Raw genomic sequence first — 12,982 nt, 5'->3', positions numbered from 1 at the left:
ATGAAAAAACGAATTTATAATTTCAAAATTATTTTTATTTTTCAACATAATCTCCCTTAAGACTAATACATTTATTCCAGCGCCATTATCTCTCCCCCCCCCCCCTGCAGTGGTTCTCAGTAAGATCTGCAAAATACCCCTCTACAGCTGCAATCACCTCTTGATTCGAAGAAAAACGCTGACCAGCGAAGAAGAGTTTTAGTTTTGGGAAGCGATAGAAGTCAGAGGGAGCCAAACCTGGGGAATAGGGTGGATGTTCCAACACCTTTGTGGGCAGATGCATCGTCCTGATGAAAGATGATTTTTTTCTTCTCCAAACCGGGTCTTTTCTCACGAAGTTTTTCATCTAGTCTGGTTAAAAGATCGGAATAATATTCCCCGGTTATTGTTTTACCTTTTTCAAGATAATTAATAATCATTAATATCTCGTATATAGAGAAAGAGATTTTCAATCATGGAGAGTTTCAATTTGAATTGGGATTTCGAGTTTATTTTGTTGCTGTGTTGTTATGTATGATTCTGAGGTAGCTCACGGTTCGTTAAGGATAAATATGTGTTATTTTTTGGCGCCATTGTTAAAAAAAATTGAGACCTTTTGATGGATTCCTACCAGTGAAAAACGATATCCAAATTTAAGTGTTATTTGTATCTGTACTCCTCTTTAAAAAAATAATAAAAAATAACTCGACCCGTTCGTTATAATCCCATTAAGATGTGTACCACACATACCGACAGGGGACTGTGGGAGGAAAATACATCTCTACCCCCCCCCCTCAAAAAAACATCATCGGGTGTTATAACGACACAATGCAACATCTTTGCAATTCTTGTTCGAAAGAAACTTGGGAAAATAATGGAGCGGTCAAAACTGTTCCTGTACGACTTTTCCTTGGTTGACCGGTCCTCCCAATGAGTGGCGCCATCCCCATGGCCATAACCAAAGAAATGAAGAAAACACGCGGAAGGAAAAAAAAAAAAAAAAAAAAAAAAACAGCAAGAAAAACCCAAAACTGCTGGTTTGAGGTAATGAGGTATGTCGAGACGATAGAAAGGAAAGGGAATGAACCGGGGGGGAGGGGGAGAGAGAACATGATGATACGGGCCCGCCTGGACATCGAGGCTAAATGACGACCAAAAGCTAAACTGCGTCACCCGAGGTCACAGACGGTTGGCTGGGTCACGACAAGGCTTTGCTGTGATGGCGCCTCGGTTGGGAGTTTTATGTTGGGATAAAGCCAGAAAGAAAAAAAAAATAAAAATAAATAAAATAAAAAAATAAGACGTTAAAGTGGTCTTCTTTCTGCAACGCTCATCAAGAAGAGGGTCACGATCCCGCCGAGTTTGTCACCTCCAGAGGACGTTAGTGGAGTGCTCAGGTGTGACGGACGCGCCTCGTGGAATGCATGCATACCAACAAAAGGAGTGTTTTGTTAAAGCCGCTCAGATTTTGTCGCGTGTGAAAATGGTGTTTGCCCATGTGAAGGTTTTACATCCCCCCTCACCCCCCTTTAGTATAGAAATAACCGACGAGGGAGGTTTGATCGAACACGGAAATTTGATCCCACGAATAGTCATTAGTGCTAGGGGGCATGTTGGAGCACGTGGGAGCTACGATGGTATAGTTGGACTGCTTTGGGATGTTGGTACGGCTAATTCATCTTTTTATGTGTGTACCTGCGAGGTCATGCAACCGATACTTGGCATCCGTAAAGGTGCAAGTACCGTAGCAATTTTATAATAATAATAATTATCAGTACAATCCAAGATAAAAAAAATTAAGACTTGGAGTCCAGTTTTTTTTTTTTTAAAAAAAAGGTCATTATCTTTGACGTAAAAAAAATCATGATTTTATTTTAACGATTCAGTTGACTATGGAAATTATACCGATATAAATACTGTAGATCTTTAACGCCATCTGTCGACGAGTTTTTCATATAATAAAATAGACATGATTTTTTTTTTCTTTGTTCACACCGTTACTGTGAAAGGGCGGGTTGAACATCGGCACGAAACTATCCGCAACGGAAAGAAGGTTTCTACAAAGCGTCCGTTACGGATGCGCCCTTCCGACAGTTTATTTATTTAGGTAAACCTATTTATTGCCTAGTCATTAAGGGCGCGTATTTCACTCCCCTCAACCCACATAATGTCACACGTTAACTCGCAACTAGCTCTTAACGGAGAAGAATAAACGGTAGGTCGTCAACTCCCTGGATAACGGTTGGAATTATTAGCAGCGAAGTTTGTTTTTACACACTCGGGGGACCAGCGTCTTGGTCTGATTCCGTCTGCTCCTTTTCATCAGCTGCTCGGCCTCCCCACCTAGCTTGGCCAGCTGTCCACCTAAGGAAACTACCATCTTTCTGTTCTCTCCCATCGTTTCCCCCCCCCACCCACCCCATAACAAACTCTACCACCTGTAGCTAAACAAACACTTTTTTTATATATTTTTTGCTATTTTTTTTAACGAAGAATTCTTGGCACTGATGGCTGTGGAACATTATTGCCCTCTACCTGTAATTATTAAAAGCTTTTATAGATGCTGGGAACAGCTGCACACTTAGGGGAATAACAACAAATAAGTAAGTATGCGTCTAAATAAATAGAAAGAACAAACACACAAGGATGAAAAGAGAAAGAACGAATGCAAACAAGGGAAAATGGACAGAAAGAAACATTATAAAGAAGTGAGAGAAAGAGAATAACAAAAATACAACAATAATAATAATAATAAATTGATGAATCAAGGTAAGTGATAATCTATCCTATCCTCTTCCCTCAGCCATACGGCTGGTGGGGGTAGCTACCATACTAGGAAGATGATTATGAGCAAGCTGGTTTCCCTTTCTTGCGTAGTAGTATATTTTTTGACTGCAGCAGCGTGTGTTCACGGACCGGTTTGCCTATTTTGAGGCATGAAAAACCGGAGTTACCGGAAGAAAAAACTCTCTACCTTTGTATGAGACCAGTTAACTCACCTTTCATCAAAAGAGACCAAATAAAGGTTCCTCACGTCACTGACGGGAATTGAACCCAGGTTTTCCGACTAAAGGGCTTCGTGTAAGCTACGGAGGCTCCCCAGATGATAACAGGAAAAAAAAAAAAAAGAAGAAACAAACTACTGATCAAAAGTAAGCTGAGAAACATTAAAAAAGAGGCTGGGAAATAAATAGGGTAAGTTAGGGAGAGAGAGAGAGGGATTCGCAGAGAGGGTTTTTTTAACAGAACACAAATGAGAAAGAAATGGAGAGAAGAATGGGGAGAGTTGAAGAAGCAAAAAAGGGATGAGGTTTAAATAGGGAGGAAGAAAGAAAAGAGCGAGTCACTTGAAAGGGATGTTGTGCTGTGGATGTTGATAAATGCAGAGGTTTGCTCAAAGCAAAAATTACTCTTTCAAAGCAAGATTTGAACCTTTTTTTGGGGGGGGTAGATTCAATGAAAGGGGGGGGATCGAAGAACTTTTAATTACACCAAAGTAATCTGCGATGTATCTTACAACGCACATGCTTCAGTGTGTGTGTGTGTGTGTGTGTGTGTGTGTGTGGCTCACGCACGCTCAAATGTCTCACACTGGCCCCCTCCGTGGTACGCCGCAAATTCTTCCCTTACCCACCGAGGTCCCATAGCTCATCTTTAAAAAAAAAAAAAAAAAAAAAAAAAAAAAAAAATGCCAGCCTCCGTCTCTGTGACGGCATCGCTGATAGTTGCAGGAGTGCGAGCGAAGCATGCCGTGCTGCCGAGGCAAAAGTGTAGGCTGGGGAATCTGTGAACTTTAAACGCTATATACGGAGCAGCCCAATCGATTCCCTTGCGTCTCCAACTGCACTCGCTTCTCCTCCCTCTCGGCCGGGAGGTCTTTTGTCACAGTAATTGGGAGCAAACCGCAGCCTCGGTAATGTGTTTCCGCGGTTAGCTGTCATAAGTCCGGCTCACCGAGCTCGACCAGGAAACATCACCGCCTGCAGGGTGAAGTTGGGCCTCCCCTACCCCGTCTCTCGTTGATGAATAACGCACAAATGAGACGTCTATAGCTCGCTGGTTCGAGAGTAGATGAGGTAGGACCCTGCTTGTTTATAATAGAGATAGGCAGCTCTGTGCAATAGAGAGAAAGAGAGGCTGGGTGACTGACTGCATACTGTTTGCGAGTCGGATGTGATGGAAATAGTTTCACATACGAACTGTCAAACGAACATTCTATCAATCTGAGCTACACTATTGCTTTTGTCGTCATCCATTGCCGAGCTTTACTTTATTGGAGACTTCTTTAAACCTAATGCAAATTCATTTTCCATTCTGCATGTACATTTCCGTCTGCTCCTGAAAATCTACAAGTGAACGTATATACTTGTAGATTCCTTTTTTACTCGCGTTGCACATTGTTCATCGCGTGTACGTATTGTTAGGTATATGCTATGTTTTTAACACGCATGCGTGTATATTTATTATGTTTTTAATTTTAAATTAACAATACGAATATGAGACTGATCATTGTTGCTGCGCATGCGTTCTTATCAGTATTTACATTTCATCTTGCACGCGTTACAAGTGAATGATTCAATAATAGAAAATCTCACTAAACTATACGTTCGCGAGTGTATAATAATAATTTCATATATTATAGTTTTTATTATAGTATACTAATAAAGAAGATATATTTATTATGATAATTATAATGCTTCTTATGAGACTATGTATTTGTTTTTTCGCAGTCAATAGGATTAACAAAAATTAATGCGACTAAATAATTTGCCGATAAGGGGTCCAACTACTCCCAACGTTAATTTCGGAAATCCTTTACATCTTCAACAGCGGTAAAGATGTTTTTTTTTTAAATTTTATTATCGCAAACAAACTTAATATTCTCTAATTTTATTATCGTTGTCTTCATGAATTATGCCCCTCATATTTCTCTCTTTTATGCTTACAAAAATTTCCACTCCGCGTGAATGGTGTTTTATAGTGAGCTATGTGAGTGGTCCGAAGCTCTCACAGATACCTCTCTTCACACGTGATTGGTCAAGCAGAAAATCAAAGTTAAACAAGGCCAGCCTTCTTTGCGTCAAAGGTCATTTATTTGGAAAGGACTCTCTCTCTCTCTCTCTCTCTCTCTCTCACACACACACACACGCACACGCACGCACACCTTTCTATCTTTCTCACTGATTTTTCTTTTTCTTTATAAAATTTTTACTTTTTCTGATTACTTTTTCTCTCACTTACTTTTTTCTGTATATAAATGTATTTTTTTCTGTATATCTGTATATTTCTTTGTATATTCTGATTCCATCAGCAAACATTGGATAGGCAAATTATCGATGTACCGGCAGCCATTGGAGAATCCTAACATGAAACAACACACATCCACTCAAAGAGACGCCGATGATGCCAGATCAAAGACATGTGGTGAGAACACATAAGGGGGGGGGGGGGTTAATGATTTTCCTTCTGATGACCGTCACACTGTCCTGGTGCGTGTGAGATCACAACAGGACCAGTTATAAGTATTTGCGTTTACCACCCAGCCACATCTTTAATGCTATCGTTTGGATGATCATTTGAGGTTAGATTTTCTAAAAACATTCTAAAATTAATGGCACTGATAACGCCTGATGGAATAATTTGTGTATTTTATTGTTATTTGAAATTATTTATAATGAATTAAATAATATTTTGTTTTGATTATTATTCCAATTGAATGCAACACCCACATGGGGGTGTAATAGGCTTCGTACTAAAGAAATATTCACAAAAGTACAATATATTTGCAGCGAAAACGAATGAACATATAAACAGAAGATGAAAAACAGAACGATAGAGATAGAAAGAAAAATTAAAAATAATGAAACACCACGTTGAAATAGTGATGTAGATGGAGCGTGCGTGCGTGCGTGTGTGTGTGTGTGGAGAGAGAAAGTATTACAACGGAAAAAATAAATGTTGGAGCAGAAACTGAGCAAATTCAAGTTTTCTTTATTAATATTATTATTGACGACTCTTTGTGATATAATTAAAATACAATTTTTCGTATTGGCGCATTTTGGTTTTATATTTCGGTACAATTAGATTGCGAAAAGAATGAAAAAAATTGAAACTAATAAAAAAAAAGTGGAAGTAAGCCTGATACGTTTAATGGGAAGAAGAAGAAGAACGTCTAAATAATAATAATAATAATAATAATAAAAGATAGCAGAATAATAGCCAAAAAAAGGAAATTCAAAGCAAGGAAGACAGGGTCGGGTTAGAGAATGGAATGGCGAAATCAAAGCTCAGGATGGAGTCATACAAACAAGACAGTGAAATTTACAAAAAAAAAAAAAAAAAAATATATATATATATATATCTATAAAATATATAAATAAAATAAAATAAAATCTTATGAAACAAGAGGAACTGAAGAAGCAATTCTTGTTTAGTAAAGTAAGGGAGATAACGACATTTTTTTTTTTTTTTGTATATTTTTTTATTTGACCTGAGATCGTCTTGTGTGTCAAGCGGGAGGTTGGGTGCGTCTCTATTACTATTCCTAATTAAAGAAAAGAAAAAAAAAAAAGAATATTTTAGCAGTAACCGGCATTGGAAATGCAGATATTCTGAAGGCTCTGGAAAACAAAGTATTTGAGTTTCTAGAAGACGGTAATCTCCAGGGTTAGATAGATAGAAAGAAGAAAAAAAAAGAGCTCAAGTGTGTGCTTTTCTAGATCATACTACGCAAGGCCTTTTTTGTACGTGAGTGGATGCGAAGGGTTGCTAAGAAAAGAGGAAAACACCAGTAGTACAAAAACTGTACGGCTCTCGTGCGACGGATCACAAGTCTTAAGGGGCCACTAAAAATGCTGTACCCGAAAGGTTGCTATCAGTTGCGGGCTGCGTACGCCAACCACAAACAGCGAGTTGCCAGCTCATCAATTAGGCTTAGGTGGCGAGTGTTGAAGAGCCGCCATCACTAGCGGCAAAGACTTGGCGATTCCGAAAGTGCCACTTGCGGCGGTTATTCATTGTTTTGAAAGCACCCAAGTGTCGGATAGTGGGAAGCAGGCCTGTTCTTGTGGCTGCGGCGTCGTTATCTCGGCATGGCAGGGCACTTTGCCGTATTTACAGTTGAGCGGGTGCACAGAGAAGCAGTAAGCAGAAGCCGCGGGATTAGGGGGGCCGATTGTTCGTAGTCTGTCGCTGAAACAAAGGACCGCCCTTCTGGCGGAATGGTGATGCGATCGATTAGGCCGCGCAGTAACGGGATACGTGGAAGAGGAAAAGACTAGGGTTGGAAGCGCGGTGACAAATCGTCCGCCGCCGAGCGCCGTCGTAGTCTCGCAGGGGCTCTTATCTCCAGGACAAGTTAGCGGGGCCTGCCCGCAGCTTGTGGCCAAGTCCAGCCATAGACAGATAAGGTCTACAGGGAACGCTCTCACCGGTGACATCGGAAATCAGCTCAGAAATTAATGGTGATCGCTTCTCTGTGTAATCTAAAGATGAGTATGGATTCTTGGGGGCCTTATCGCCATGCACGCCTTCAGGGAGATGCTAAGAGACAAACCTTTCTTTGACATTCCCCGATGTCCACTTCACTTCGGCGATCGACACATGCATTCAACTGCGTACTTCGTATAAATGAGTCGGCAAGTGTGAATATTCTTCATCTGTAAAGATGGGGCGTTATTAATCTTCGCTAGCCAATTTTTCCTGATCTTAATTGATGACCTAATCTTATCTGATCTAAATTGCTAATCTTGGCCTCATTCGAGACTTCTGGAAAATCGTTTGGACCCAGTTAAAGGAAGAAAAATGGAATGTCGTACAGGTTATGAAGATTAATGAAAATACAGCAAGAATATGCAAAGCAATAAAGATGCAGCGAGAAAAATAGGACGGGATAATTATATTATAGTGGTACAAATTATTTCCAACATATGTTGTGTGTGTCTGGCATTGTTTCAAAATAAGTAACTTTTATTCATAGGCAAGCGATTTATGTTTTCATTTTAGTAAAAGCATTCTATTGCTATGACTCCCACGTGTTTCTTTCATTTCGTTCATATGCTACGCTTTCAACAATGAAAATTCAGTCTCGTGTTCTTGACGTCATCACTGAAATTGTTGGTTTATTTCAACCAACAACAACAATGATGAACTATCCACAATAAAAGCTCAGGCGCGTGTTCTTGACGTCATCACCGAAATTGTTTATTTCAATCAAACTTTACACTACTTCCATTAAAAATCAAAATAAAAAAAAAAAATCAAAATTGCACATTTTTTTTTTTAAATGGAACATTTGAAAATGACATTTTTCAAATGTTCTGAGCTTTACGATCAAAATGAAAAGATTTTGATCTTTAGTATGTTTGTTAACTTATAAAACAAATAGCAGAGCCTTAACGCCATATTGCATGGGACTAAGGATGGCTCTCAATCTATGACATTTACCATCAATGATTAGTCATTAGTACAAATATCGCTAATAAAAATGCTCACGAAAGGCAATAATGAGCAGAATATAATTACAATCACTAATTATTTCTCTTTGAAACGTGTTTCTAATTTATTGGTTATCGTTTTAATTGACAGACGTACGAAGTTCTAATTCTATGGCCGATGCAATAGATATAGACGAGTGTCACTTGGTAATCAATGTTTCAGATTCGCTAATGAAGTCCTACGTTTGTGTCGACTTAACTAAAAAAAAAAAAAGTGCAAATCTCAGCTGAATTGATTGAAATGCATCTTTTTTTTTTTTTTTTTTTTCAATGAGTGTGCGCAAGGCGATCTTAGAAGAGAATGGATTTGATTATCATCCGTGTACGTGCGCGATGATTTTTATCACCGGATGTGACACCACACCCACCATTAGCTTTCTTGAAAATATCTTATATAATATACTATTTTATATTACTTTTTTATATAAAGTCTGTAGTTAACGTCATGTCGAATATATAATATCCTCCAAATCATATTTAATAAAGATATTTTCGTCGTCACTGAGGTCGAAAGTGTACTGCTTTTTCACGAAGCGCATAAACGTTCAATTACCCCATCTCATGTAATACTTGAGAACACAATAGGGTGTACAAGAAGTTCCAAAGTCGCTTGTAATATTATATAAGAGTAAGCAAACATCGCCACAAAGATTGGCATTAATTAAGCTACAAAAGAGAAGATACGAACCGAGGCGGTCACAACATCTTCCTGCCGACAAAAGTTTAGAACCCCGAATCACTGTTCCACCCAATCTTCGCACTGGTCCGCAGGACGAGTGGATGCTAAACGTTTATCGCTAAGAAACAAGGCAGGGGGGAGGCCGACAAAAAAAAAAGTATAAAAAATGGCTTCTCTCTCTATGTACAGTGAAGCAGGGAGGCGATCTGGGATCTATTCATAGCAAGCCATGCGGAATAAACGGGACCAAGCAGCGGGTTTTACATAACAGCGTGCACCGCGGATGTGTCATGCCATGTGACATGGGGACACTTAATAACCACGTAGACGCTGCACGCTGGTGTCAAGCGTCGTTGAGCTTAATGTTGGAGGGTGGTAGACGGAGCACGGCTCTTCGGCTGGGCTTGACACAACATTTCAGCAATGTCACACACACACACACACGCACGCACGCACGCACAGGTTTCGGCTTGTATGGTAATCAGCGAATGCACACAGCATGTTGCAGAATCGAAGGTGTACACAACACCATTGCCGTAAATAGGCTTGTTGTGTCTTAAAAGGAGTTCTAACAATGTTAGTATGATGGAAGATTGTCGTTTTTTTTTTTTTTTTTAGTTATTTTTAATAGAAGACAAGAAAGAAATTCAATAGATAAAACATTGGTAAAATAGTTAAGCCTAAAAGTGCATATAGTTGCATGCAGTGCTCAGATTTGACGTTCTTAACCTAGCGGATGGTAGATAGCTGCATGCAGTGTTCAAATCTGAGTACTGCATGCCATATAGTTTCAGACAGTGCTCAGATTTCATGTTTTTTTACGTCCTAGCGGATGGTTTGTTGTTAGGATAATTAGGCCTAACAAGTCAGGCCTTTCTGAACAAACATGCAAATCGAGAGTTCTTATGTGAAGTGCAATTGAAACATCACACGAGAGGAAAGGTGGAAATACAACAAAAATAGTCGGTTTGCTTTTTTTATTTTAATTATTTTTCTGTTGCTGTTTTTAACTACAAAGAGAAAAAGGAAGGGATTACTGTACTTTTCATTCCAATTATTCTGAATGACGTACTAAAGGTAGGGATGAGTCCGAACTGCGTGCTCATTAAATGCTGACTGGTTCCTCCTTCAAGGAGCAGATTACAGTGTTAGACTCGATGCACAATTAGTGATACGGACGACTGCATGATAGAGAAGAGGATGCTCAATAGAAAAAATATATATATCACGTGGTACATGACTAATTCGTAACATCAGCTCAGCTGGTAGTAAGACGGGATGATGGCGGACTACGGATATGGCGGCATGAGCAGCAAAAGATGAGCGGTTTAATCGAGGATTGGCAAATGGATTCACTTCATGTGTCTGTTTAACAATGAAACAGACTTTCTCGAAATATTCAAAGTTGTTCGTTTCTCTAGCCAGACATTACGTATTTGGTTTGTGACGTCACTGGACTAGGGGATGGAAACTGTATTTGTTTTCATGCCTGATGTCGGCATTCTTCCGAAACCAAGGACAAGCATGTGATGTTGCAATACGATGTTCTCAATGATTTTAGCGTTTATTTGAGATCGTAAAGATAACTTTTGAATACATTACCGGGTTTCCAAACTATTCTACTTAATCATACGATCTACAACGATCGAATTTCACCGGCTATTTTAGCGTCACGTGACTTTTCCAGTGCGAGGTTTGAAAGAGAGGGGACTCTTCGACAAGACTGAGCACATAATGAACGCAGTTGTCACAAATGAACACCCACCAACCCACAGACGACATCCTAGCGACTAATGACTATTTAGTGGTAGTCCACTCTTCCTCTCCCCCGCATACTACCGCCCGCTGCACTCGACGTAGGAAGCCACAAACGTTGGGAGGAAAATGTAACAATTAGCTTGACAATCCAGTTTGACCAGTGGTCAGTTAGCGCCACTAACTCCCATCCTTACTCCATCCCCCTACTCATCCACCCATCCCCTCTCGTGCTCCGTGGACTGTTCATTAAATTATGTGAATGCCGAAGTTTCTGCGGCGATTAGTCAAGTCACACTCTATGATCCTTCTCGTCGGGAAACATCCGGTAGGGTGGACAGTACCGACTTCCTCGCGTGCAGCTCCGATGATGGCGATTGCTATTATATGCACTCTATCAATTACTCACTGCTTTTCTTTTCGTTCTCTCTTTTGCCTTGAGTACGTTTAGACTGATTTAGATTATCTTTTCTGTTTACTATCTCTCTCTCTCTCTCTCTCTCTGTGTGTGTGTGTGTGTGTGTGTGTGTGTTTAGAAACATTGTATACGTACGTTTTTTTATTATCTATGCTTTCTTTTTTTTATGTTTCTCCTTATTTTGATTGATTCTTTGCTAATTACATATTTTCTTTTGTCATACCTTCTTTGCAATATTGTTGAATTAAATCCTATTATCCAATGGATAATGTAAGATATCAGCATGGTGCAGTGGCGCACTGAGAATTTAATCTTGTGGGGGGGGGGCGAGTGAGTTGAGTAGACGATTTGAGAATACACACTACGCATCGCATACGACCTATGACTGAGCATCTTCAATGACCGCTAATTCATAAGTAGTATAGAAATAGAAGACACGACACAACATAAATAAAAAAAAAAAAGGATTTTAATTAAGAAAAGATTTTTGGAAAATGTTCTAGTGTTTTTTCTTTTTTCTTTGGGGGTTCCAGGACCCCTTTCCTCCCCCCTGTGGGCGCGCCACTGATGTGGTGGTTTTTCTTTTACATTTTCAAAGAATTTTATGGATGCCTCGGAATCCAAACAGCCATTTAAACCTCCAAACTATAAATTACCGATAGATGGCGTGAAGATAGTTTCCTCTCTTAGAGTTCTAACAAAGGAACTCTAAATATTGATACACTTGAAAATAAATAAATAAATAAATATTCAACAATATACCAAATTGTAGTCATTGTGTCCTCAACAACATATTTATTATTATTATTTACAGTGCGATGTTTATGTAAATTAGCCGCTGTAAACAGTTTGAAACAGACGTTGAACACAAAACGGGTTTTGTGTGTTCTAGCCACGTTTAGGGGGAAATCCAAATGAATAGACATCTATTGTGGGGTGTCCCGGATCACGTGACCATCAATGGAATTTGATCCTATAGGATGACTGACGATATTTGAATGTCTCCAATGGCACAGTTACCAGACTGTACTAATGAACAGTAAGGGAAGGACAACCCACACACGTGTAAGGAGCCATTAGAGTGACAGTAGCGTCTCCTAGAGACGGCGTGTAACTTAATCGCTGGGAAACTGGAAACTGCTCTTCCGTAGTTGAGCAAATGATACGAGCTCGTTATTAATCATGTCAATAGCACACAAGAAATAATGAATGGGCTAATTTTGTCCCTCTCTCCCTTTCTCTCTTTCCCTTTCTCTCCCTCTAACCCTTTTATTCCCTAAAGTTTGAGGAGAGGCTAAAACTATGGTTCACGAGATTAATTAATAAAATAACTAATAAAATGTTTGTTATTGTTTATTTACAGTCGCCTCCCCTTTCTTATATCCCATTGGACTGATTGTGTTTCTCAAATTTCATTCTTTCGTGTAATATGCAAAATTAAATAATTACTGAAATGTACAAACATTTCATCACGTTTTTATAAAGCAAGAGATTTCCAAACTATCTCCACGCCATCTATCGATAAGTTACAGTTTGGGGGTTTAAATGGCTGTTTGGATTCAAAGGCATCCGTAAATTTCTTGAGTTGATTTCGTTTTTGTGAATGTGTCCAATATTTGTGAACGGAGTTCGTTTTTAAGTCCAGCTTTATAAACT

The sequence above is a fragment of the Typopeltis vanoorti genome, chromosome 24 (genome assembly GCF_054136105.1).
Source record: "Typopeltis vanoorti isolate ZY-2024b chromosome 24, IOZ_Tvanoo_1.0, whole genome shotgun sequence".
Classification (NCBI taxonomy): Eukaryota; Metazoa; Arthropoda; class Arachnida; order Uropygi; family Thelyphonidae; genus Typopeltis; species Typopeltis vanoorti.
This window is presented reverse-complemented; position numbering follows the sequence as displayed.